Genomic DNA, 10,196 nt, shown 5'->3' on the forward strand with positions numbered 1-10,196 from the left:
AGTTCATCTGCAAATTTGACACCATCAGCTCAGGATTGAACAAAGACTGTGAATGGCTTGCCAATTACAGAACCAGTTTCTCCTCTCTTGGTTTTCACACCTCAACTGCTAGAACAGGGCCTCATCCTCCCTGATTGAACTGACCTCGTTATCTCTAGCTTGCTTGCTAGCACACATATATATACCTGCCCCTGGATATTTCCATTACATGCATCCGAGGAAGTGGGTATTCACCCACGAAAGCTCATGCTCCAAAACGTCTGTTAGTCTATAAGGTGTCACGGGATTCTTTGCTGCTTTTACAGATCCAGACTAACACGGCTACCCTCTGATATGTGGCACGTTAGAGACTAACAAATTTATTTCAGCACGAGCTTTCATGGGCTACAGCTCACTTCTTCGGATGCATAGAATGGAACAGACAGACAGGAGATATTTATCCATACAGAGAACGTGAAAAGGTGGAAGTATGCATACCAACAGGAAGAGTCTAATCAAGTGAGAGGACTATCATCAGCAGGAGAAAAAAAAAAAAAACTTTTGAAGTGATAATTAAGATGACCCATAGAAGGTGTGAGGAGAACTTAACACAGGGAAATAGATTCAATTAGTGTAATGACCCAACCATTCCCAGTCTCTGTTTAGGCCTGAGTTAATTGTATCTAATTTGCATATTAATTCAAGTTCAAATGTCTCTCTTTGGAGTCTGTTTTTGAAGTTTTTTGTTGCAAAACTGCCACCTTCAATTCTGTCACTGAGTGGTTAGAGAGGTTGAAGAATACGCAAAAGAATAAATGGACACAAATCTGACATCAGGAATCATAACATTCAAAACCCAGTGGGAGAACACTTCAACCTCTCTAACCACACAAGGGCAAGAGTCTCTGCATGCTGCTCCTGCCTGTAATCACTGCCCCCACTGGCCGGGAACAGGGATCTGTGGTCAATGGGTGCTGCGGGGCGGTGCCTGCAGCGAGGGGCATTCTGCCCACCCTGCCCGCCCAGGGGCTGCAGGGGCACATTGGCCCCTTCCGGGAGTGGCATGGCCACGTGGTTCACCACTGGCTGACAGGGGGTGGCCCGACTCATAATAGGGAGGAGGTGCCAATGTGCTTGAGTGGGACCAGGATAGGCAGGGAGCCTGCCTTAGCCCTGCTGTGCTGTCGCCCGGGAGCCACTTGAGGAAAGTGCCCCCCAGCTGGACACCACATGCCAACCCCCAGCCCTGAGCTCCCTCCCAAAGCCAGCACCCCATATCCTCTCCTGCATCCTGAACTCCCTCCTGCACCTGCCCCTTCTCTGAGCACCCCCCAGAGCCAGCACCCCATGCCCCCTCCTGCACCCCAACACTCTGCCCCAGCCATAGCACCCTCCTGCACCCAAACTCCCTCCTAGAGCTTGCACCCTTCACCCCTGTAGCCACCTCCCACACTGTGAACCCCTTGGCCCCAGCTCACAGCAAGGTATTTACATGCCAGATATGCTAAAAACATTCATATGCCCCTTCATGCTTCGGCCACCATTCCAGAAGACATGCTTCCATGCTGGTGATGCTCGTCAAAAAAATAATGCATTAAATTAAATTTGTGACTGAACTCCTTGGAGGAGAATTGTATGTCTCCTGTTCTGTTTTACCTGCATTCTGCCATATATTTCATGTTATAGTTGTCTCAGATGATGACCCAGCACATGTCCGTTTTAAGAACATTTTCACAGCAGATGTGACAAAACGCAAAAAAGGTACCAATGTGAGATTTCTAAGGATAGATACAGCACTCGACCCAAGGTTTAAGAATCTGAAGTGCCATCCAAAATCTGAGAGGGACAAGGGGTGGAGAAGTCTTAAAAGAACAACACTCTGATGAGGAAACTATAAAACCCAAACCACCAAAAAAGAAAATCAACCTTCTGCTGGTCACATCTGACTCAGATGATGAAAATGAATATGCATTGGTCCACTCTCCTTTGAACTGTTATCGAGCAAAACCGGTCATCAGCATGGACACATATATTCTGGAATGGTGGTTGAAGCATGAAGGAACACATGAATCTTTAGTGCATCGGGCACGTAAATATCTTGCGATGCCACCTACAACAGTGCCATGCAAATGCCTGTTCTCATTTTCAGATGACATTGTAAACAAGACGTGGGCAGCATTAGCGCCTGCAAATTGTAACCAAACTTGTTTGTCTGAGCGATTGGCTGAAGTAGGACTGAGTGGAGTGTAGGTTCTAAAGTTTTACATTGTTTTATTTTTGAATGCAAAATTTTTTTGTACAGAATTCTACATTTGTAAGTTCAACTTTCATTATAAAAAGATTGCACTACAGTACTTGTATGAGGTGAATTGAAAAATACCATTTCTTTTGTTATTCACAATGCAAATATTTGTAATCAACAATAAATATAAAGCGAGCACTGTACGCTTTGTATTCTGTGTTGTAACTGAAATCAATATATTTGAAAAATGTAGAAAACATCCAAAAATATTTAAATAAATGGTATTCTATTATTGTTTAACAGTGTGATTAATCACGCGATTAATTGTGGTTAATTTTTTTAATCGCTTGACAGCCCTATTTTAAACTCCTTTACCATATCTGTTTTGACTGGAATGTGTGTAAGCTCATCCATCTCCATGAGCAGGGTTTATAAACATCAAAGCCCCCCAGATTTATGAAGCAATGTATAAATCCCAGTGAGATCTCCTTCTCTCTTTTCTCTCACTGTATATATCTTTTCAAAAACGATTGCACTAGTCACACAGAAGGCAAATAAATAAAACTTATTTGGAGTTCCTAGACGAAGTCAATTTTTAGATAACGATGTCCCAAACATTTTTTAAATGTTAAGTGACTTCCAAAACAGAAAAAAACAACATTCATTTTTCAGACTCTCAGATCTCTAAAACAACCTGTCCAGTTAGCCAGAGATTTTCTCACATATGTCCTTCTTGTGCAGGAAGCCACACCGAGAAATGTGAGGTGAAAAGAAGAATACAGTGAGGGATTTGGGGGTAGAATTGATAACTGTGAGCTGTAACTTTAACCATGAAGTCACTGCAGCAGCTCTATAACAGAAGGTAGGGATTCAGGAGGGCACGGCAAAAATCAGAAATTTGGGATTAGGATTAACAAAGAAAAGCAACCAAGATGGCATTGGCCTGTTCTTAAAATCTTTTATATTCTCTGCCCTGTTATGACTCAGCCCCTGGCAAAATTGTTGCCTTCTGAAATTACTCCTATCAAATCGCATATAAATATTAGTCTGTTTCTGTTTAGTTTTATGAAAACTACAAACCTTCTCTCAAAATCAAATGTTTTATATGAGACTCTAATATTGGTGTACTATCCAGATTTAGCTGATTATAAACCAGATTTAGAATACAAACTAACTCTGTATGAACACTGAAGTATTCCTATTCACATAAGAAAGCGCTGACATTGTGTTGACACTGTATCAAATGCTTTTACATCTTGCTGTGTCCCTGCCAAGTATAACAGATAATATTTACAGAGCCTTAGACACACTTCACTGTTTAATCCTTCATGGCCTCGTGTATACAGACATAAGGGTCACCAGCGCACTGTGATGAATACATTTCTTCTAGATGGATCTCCACTTCATCACTGTGCTCTACGTAATGGAAACACAAGAATCAGTTTCAGAATAAACCAGTGAAAGGTATTTTATAGCAAGAAAGCCTGCCCTACAGGCAACAAGCAAAAGTGCATTGTTGTGTCTTCTTTCTAGTTAGGGTGACCAGATAGCGAGTGTGAAAAATCTGGACAGGGGTGGAGGGTAATAGGAGCCTTTATAAGAAAAAAACCCCAAATATCGGGACATCTGATCACCCTCTTTCTAGTCCAAGCATCAAGGGGGCAAATTCTCAGAGTTGCCCACTCTCACAACTTGAATGTAAAGCTTGCAGTTACTGATGTTTTCATAAAGCTCCACTTAAACCATGCGAATGTGTGACAAACTTGGCTCTTTTTTTTTAAAAAACAGTGTCTAGCAATGAAGTTGTGGAGAACCCCTTGACAATTTGAACCCTAAAGGCTCAAAAATGAGAAAGGAAAAAACAATACTTTAAAAAAAAAAAAAAAGAACCCTGGTTTTTAGATTAATCTCATGGATTTTCAGGATCTGACTCGTGATTTTCCAATGGCTGGGCCTGACCATACTGAAACTGATGACCTGCAAAGGGACAAGGTAGGAGAGAAATCCTTCCCCCAGGCCATGGAGAGGACTAGTCTCAGGGTATGGCTACACTTGCAGCTGTACAGCGCTCCATGGCAGCGCTGTGAAGTGTTGAGTGTGGTTGCGGCGCCAGCGCTGGGAGAGCTCCGCGCTGCAGGTACTCCACCTCCCCGTGGGGATTAGCTTGCAGCGCTAGGAGCCACGCTCCCAGCGCTGGGGCAGTGTTTACACTGGCGCTTTACAGCGCTGTAATTTGCTGCACTCGGGGGTGTTTTTTCACACCCCAACCGAGAAAGTTGCAGCGCTGTAAAGCGCCAGTGTAGCCAAGGCCTGAGTGGCACAAGCAACTTCCCCCACTGTGCATGGGGATGGACCCAAGAATCCTCTAGTCTCCCTCCCACATCTCACCACCAGTACTGGCTTGCCTGCAGCCATTCAAAGACTCCCCCAAATGGCTGGGCGCCATGCTGAGCAGGGTTTGCAAATCCCCTTTGCATCCGCTCTACTGCTTCTGCAGCAGAAACACAAAGGTTTCCACTACTCCTTTGGCAACATTAACACCTAAGTGCTTTGTGTTAATTCCTATTCCCTCACAGCCAGAATGAGTGGATTATGTGGAATTATATGTTCCATTCTATGCATCCGATGAATGGGCTTTAGCCCATGAAAGCTTATGCTCAAATAAATTTGTTAGTCACTAAGGTGCCACAAGTACTCCTGTTCTTTTTGCAGATACAGGGCTGGTCTACACTACGGGGGGAAATTGATCTTCGATACGCAACTTCAGCTACGTGAATAACGTAGCTGAAGTCAAATATCTAAGATCGGATTACTCACCTGTCCTCACCGCGTGGGATCGATGTCCACGGCTCCCCCTGTCGATTCCGCAACTCCATAGGGGGTTGGTGGAGTTCCAGAATCGATATAAGCGTGCTCGGGGATCGATATATCGCATCTAGATGAGACGCGATATATCAATCCCCGAGCAATTGATTTTGACCTGCCGATACGGCGGGTAGTCTAGACGTAGCCCCAGACTAACTCTGAAACCTTACTTAACCAGCCTCACCAGTTAAAGAGGAGAGAATAGAGCTAGGCAAAGTTTTTTGATCAAAACATTTTTCCACCCGCAAAAATAATAATAATGCATATTTGGCAACACCAACATGTTTTGGGAACTCATGTTGATTTTGCTGAATTGTTTATTTGGGGGAAAAAACTGTTTCAACATTTGCAACACAAAACTGTGTGATTTTTCAATTCAAGATGACTTTTTGTTCTTTAATTTTATTTTTATTTATTGTTTAAAATTGGAAAACAAAACATAAAAATGTTTAAAAGCAAAACAAAATATTTTGTTCAGGTCAAATGAAATGTTTAATTTTTTTTTTAACCTTTTGATTGTTGAAAGTTTCATAAACAATATTTTTATCTAGGACAAGTATCTGAAAAGAAGGCCACTCTGTGGCTAAAGAAATCAAACCCAGAAACATGGAGTTCCTTTCATCCTCTCTGTTATGATTTTCACATTTTACACATGCAGTCTGTTGCAGATGCCTCTTAGAACAACGTATTATTTTGGGGCTGTGCAGAAATTCTAAATGGCTCATTCGGAGAGCTCTGGATTTAACATAAAAAAGACCCCAAAACCCAGATTATCTCACGTCTGATCTTTTGGAATTCCTGGATCCATTTTTACATATTCTGGCTTTAGAGCTTTGTAAGGCAATGCTCCCCAGTAGAGTTCAAAACATCCCACTTTGGGTCTGATCCTTCTCTCACTGAAATAAGTGGAAGGCCTCCCATTGCACATGATTGGACCCTCTGCCAATAACTTTAATACAGTCATTATGCTGGCCATATCCAGATCTGAATATGAAAACATAATACACTACAATATGTCCATTCATTTCAGATTCCAGGTTACTGGTAACAAAATATAAACACAAGCAGCAAGTATAACAAAAGAGCAGAATTTCAAGGGCTATGAAACACTCATCAGTTCTAGGACAGGATGAGAAACCAAACTGCATGGACGGGAATGATCTTGCAAAGAATTATCATCAGGGTGTAGATATTCTGACAGGTCTTCTGAGATCACAAATATATTGTCACCTCTGGGCATGCCAATAAGATTCCACTTTACCAGGGCTTAAGTAGTCAATGTTCAGCAAGGGAACTGACCCCATCTAGCTATCCAAAGGCTGGCACTGCTGTCCATTGGTTTGGCTACAGGACGCACTGTTAAGTGACTTGCTCCCTTCCCCAGTAAAACAAACACACTGTTCTGACAGCTCTACCAGGTCATGGAGAAAGTAATATACTAGAACCAGGAATCAAATCTTCTTCTCCTGAACAAAGCAGTGCAAAACTCCACTTCTAGTAGGCCAGAATCATAGAAATTAGCAAAGGAAAGGATCCACTAGGTGACCTAATCTAACTGCTCTCAGAGACTATGAACTGCAGAGAATTTGCCGCAGTTGCTCCATTGCATTAAGGAAAATAAAAAGTTATCATTTAAATGTATTGTAATGAACTGGCTATTTTGTATATAGGTAGGGCTTCTGCTTTGGGGGTTTATTACTTTCATTTTGGGGGATTTATTTTTAAGCAATTTTTGAGCTTTATGTCGCTGTCCATACATCAGTGGTTTTGAGGGGCTCTTTTTGTATATACTGAAATGAATATATTGTGTCTTACACACATACTGTAATACTGTATATTATAGACATTACTCATTTACCGTCGTACATACCGTAATGTTCCCTAAGATAGTTGTGTTTTGAACAGCACCATGTTAAAGTGCACTAAGGAACCTTTCGTGTGCACCAGCAGGGTCTACATGGACCAATTAATGAGCAAAATGGTGCACTTTAGAAATCACACCTTCATCATCTGCATTTCTCCTCTGTGTAGAGAGGCCCTTAGACAAAAGCTGTGTTGCCATGTTCTTAAGTACATACGTAAGCATTTTGAATCACTCTTCACACTTGTACTTGAATACTTTAAATACTCTGTACATATTGGTATTACATACATGTTAAAGGCACTTAAAGCACAAAACCCTTTTTTTTAATCTGCAAGTATTTTTTTTCAAAATAGGTTTTTGAAACAATCACATCCCTCCTAACTGTCCCACAAGCGCCCATGGTGTGGAGTGGAGTGAATACCATGAAGCCTTCCAAGCCTATGGATTTGGTACAGAAGTTTCAAAGTCAAGAACCAAAAAAGTACTGATTGGAAGAATTGAACCAGGATATGAACTGGAAGGATTCAGGACCGACACCGAACAATATGAGCAACAATATTTTGATAAGTTAGATACAAGTTTCATACATCTATAGCCCGGATCCCAGATGGCTGCTGTAATCACGTTTTAAACTACAATACCGAGCAGATGGGAGAGAAGTGAAAAAGCATCTCATACTGACACCCAGCTTACATCTCAAAATAATACTAAGGTCACTAGTGAGTGGTTAATGACTCATTTGTTTCTTGTACAAATCTGGTATTACATATTGAGAAAGACGATGCCTGTTTTACACAGCTTCTCTGAAAACAATTATAAACAACAAAACTGTCTCGTGCTACCATAACAATCATGAATTCTTGGATTTGTGGCATTGTCATAAAGGTAGCATCTGTAGATGTGATAGTGAAGGGAAAACTATTGAACTATGTTCTAAGTGGGGCTAAAGACAAGTGGTTTATGATCAGTTTCCAGGTGTGCCTTTTTTCGCCCATAACTGTTGTCGCTATCTCCTTTTCAACCTGGACACAGCTTCTTTTTGCTGTGTTTAGGGGTTTTGAGGCAAATTTGACTCGCTGCCTTCCTGCCTAAGAGACACATGTGGGCCTTCAAAGGTTGCAGCTATTGGCAGTAAAACTGATTTGCTGCAATGATATTTAGAAACTGCTCTTTGTCTACACTTACAGCTAAACCATGGCTAGCACTGATTCAGCTAAACCAGTTGCTGACAGCCAATTGCTGAAAGGTTACTATTTGGTAGCATAGAAATGCCTGAAGTCGTTCACTGTGATTCTTAAGGCCTTGATTCAGGGCTTGGTTACACTTGTAAGTTAGAGCACATTAAAGCAGCTCTGGGCGCCCTAACTCCCGATGTGTCCACACGGGCAAGGCACGTAGAGCTCCTGGACTCTGCAGCTGGAGCACTCCTGGTAATCCACCTCCACGAGAAGCATAAAGCTTGCTGCACCCCAGGTGAAACCCCCCCAAGGTGTTGCATTACTACGCTGTGATTGGCCTCCAGAAACATCCCATAATCACCTGAAGCCAAATGGCCATTCTTGTCATTGTTTTGAAATCAGCTACAGGCATGTGGATATCCCCTTTCAAAGCTCCGTTTCTGACATCCGGCATGCTTACCTGCTCCAGGACAAAGCAAACCATTAGTGTGGAATGCTGCTGTTGTGAGTGTGTGTAGGGGAGAGGGGGTCTGCTGCTGTCTGAATTTACAAGACAGCATGCTGACACACTGCCCCTCAAAACACATTGTCTCTCCCCACACATACACACAACACACTCCCTGACACACTCCACCACCACCCCATTTGAAAAGCACATTGAAGCCATTTGCATGCTGAGTTAGCTACCACAATGCGCTGCTCTTTGTGGCATTGCAAGAGCTGCTAATGTGGCCACGCCCGTGCGCTGGTAGATGACAGTGTAAACACACGGCAGCATTTTCTCTGCTGTGGTCTCCGAAGGCTGGTTTAACTCAAGCACTCTACATCTGCAAGTGTAGCCATGCTCTTAGGAAGGCACTTAAGCAATTTTTTTTGAATTGGGACGTTTTCTTGGATCCATGCCTTTAGATTTTTATCCCATTGTGACACATGGCTAGAAAGAGTTAAACATCCTGCAGAATAAATAACTCTCAAAACACGTGGGGAGATAATGTTTGTATTTTTGTGTATTTACATCAATGTAACCAACAGTGCCTGTCTGTGCTGTATTCTCATAATTCAGAGGTCAAAAGAAATCCTATCATTTAAATGAATTGTAAATAAGAGATATCTCTGTATTCATCTCTCTTTGAAATGTATAGCAAATAGTTTGTGAATGGTGGAGAAACAAGCAAATGGCCTTACATTAATTCTATAGCTAAGTACTGGTAATGAACCTCCTTCAAAGTCATGCTAATTACCTTTTGTTTCCCGAGGAACTCCAACTTGTCAAAAAGACATGAAATTGTATAAAAAATCCTTGGGTCTTGATTCTGTCATCTCAGATCTGCTTAGCTACATCAGGGGAAGTTTGAGTCACACGACTGAGGTCCCAATTATGCTGGTGTGCCTTGAATATGATATTTGGACAGTGGACAATAAATTATGAACTATTTCTGAAAGAACTCTTTGCAGCTACAAAGCTCACCATCTCTGCTATGAATTTGCACCTCAATGAATTGAACTCATGTCTGGATGTATATTGATCCTTTAACCATACTCTCTCTCTTTTGTTTTTTAATAAATGTTAGTTTCGTTAAGAATTGGCTGTAGCACATATCTGGGTAAGATGTGAAATGTTCATTACTCGGGGAGGTAATGTGTCCAGTCCTTTGAGATTGGTAGAACCTTTTCATTTATATGATGAAATAAGATTTACAGAAATTTTTATCATATTTGACATGGGTACCTGGATGAAGGCCTGAGGCTGGATCTCTTGAAGGGAACTGTGTTGTTTGGATTTCTGAGCAGCCAGTAAGGTAATAAAGAAGCTGATTTATGCTGGCTTGGTGAATTTAAGTATTGGAATATCCACCGGCTTTATTGGGTTTGTCTGCCTCATTCTTTGCAGTTCACCCTAATTGAGTGACCACAGCTGGATCCCCACTAGAACCCCTTGTCACAGTGGCGTAGTCATGCTTGGATGCACATTACCACAGGTTAGTTGGGTTTTTGGATCAGAACCACAAGTGTGTCAAAATTTAATTTTGACATTGGAGAGTTTAAAGGTTAAAAGTCAGCTACAGTG

This window comes from Gopherus evgoodei, chromosome 11, assembly GCF_007399415.2.
Source record: "Gopherus evgoodei ecotype Sinaloan lineage chromosome 11, rGopEvg1_v1.p, whole genome shotgun sequence".
NCBI lineage: Eukaryota > Metazoa > Chordata > Testudines > Testudinidae > Gopherus > Gopherus evgoodei.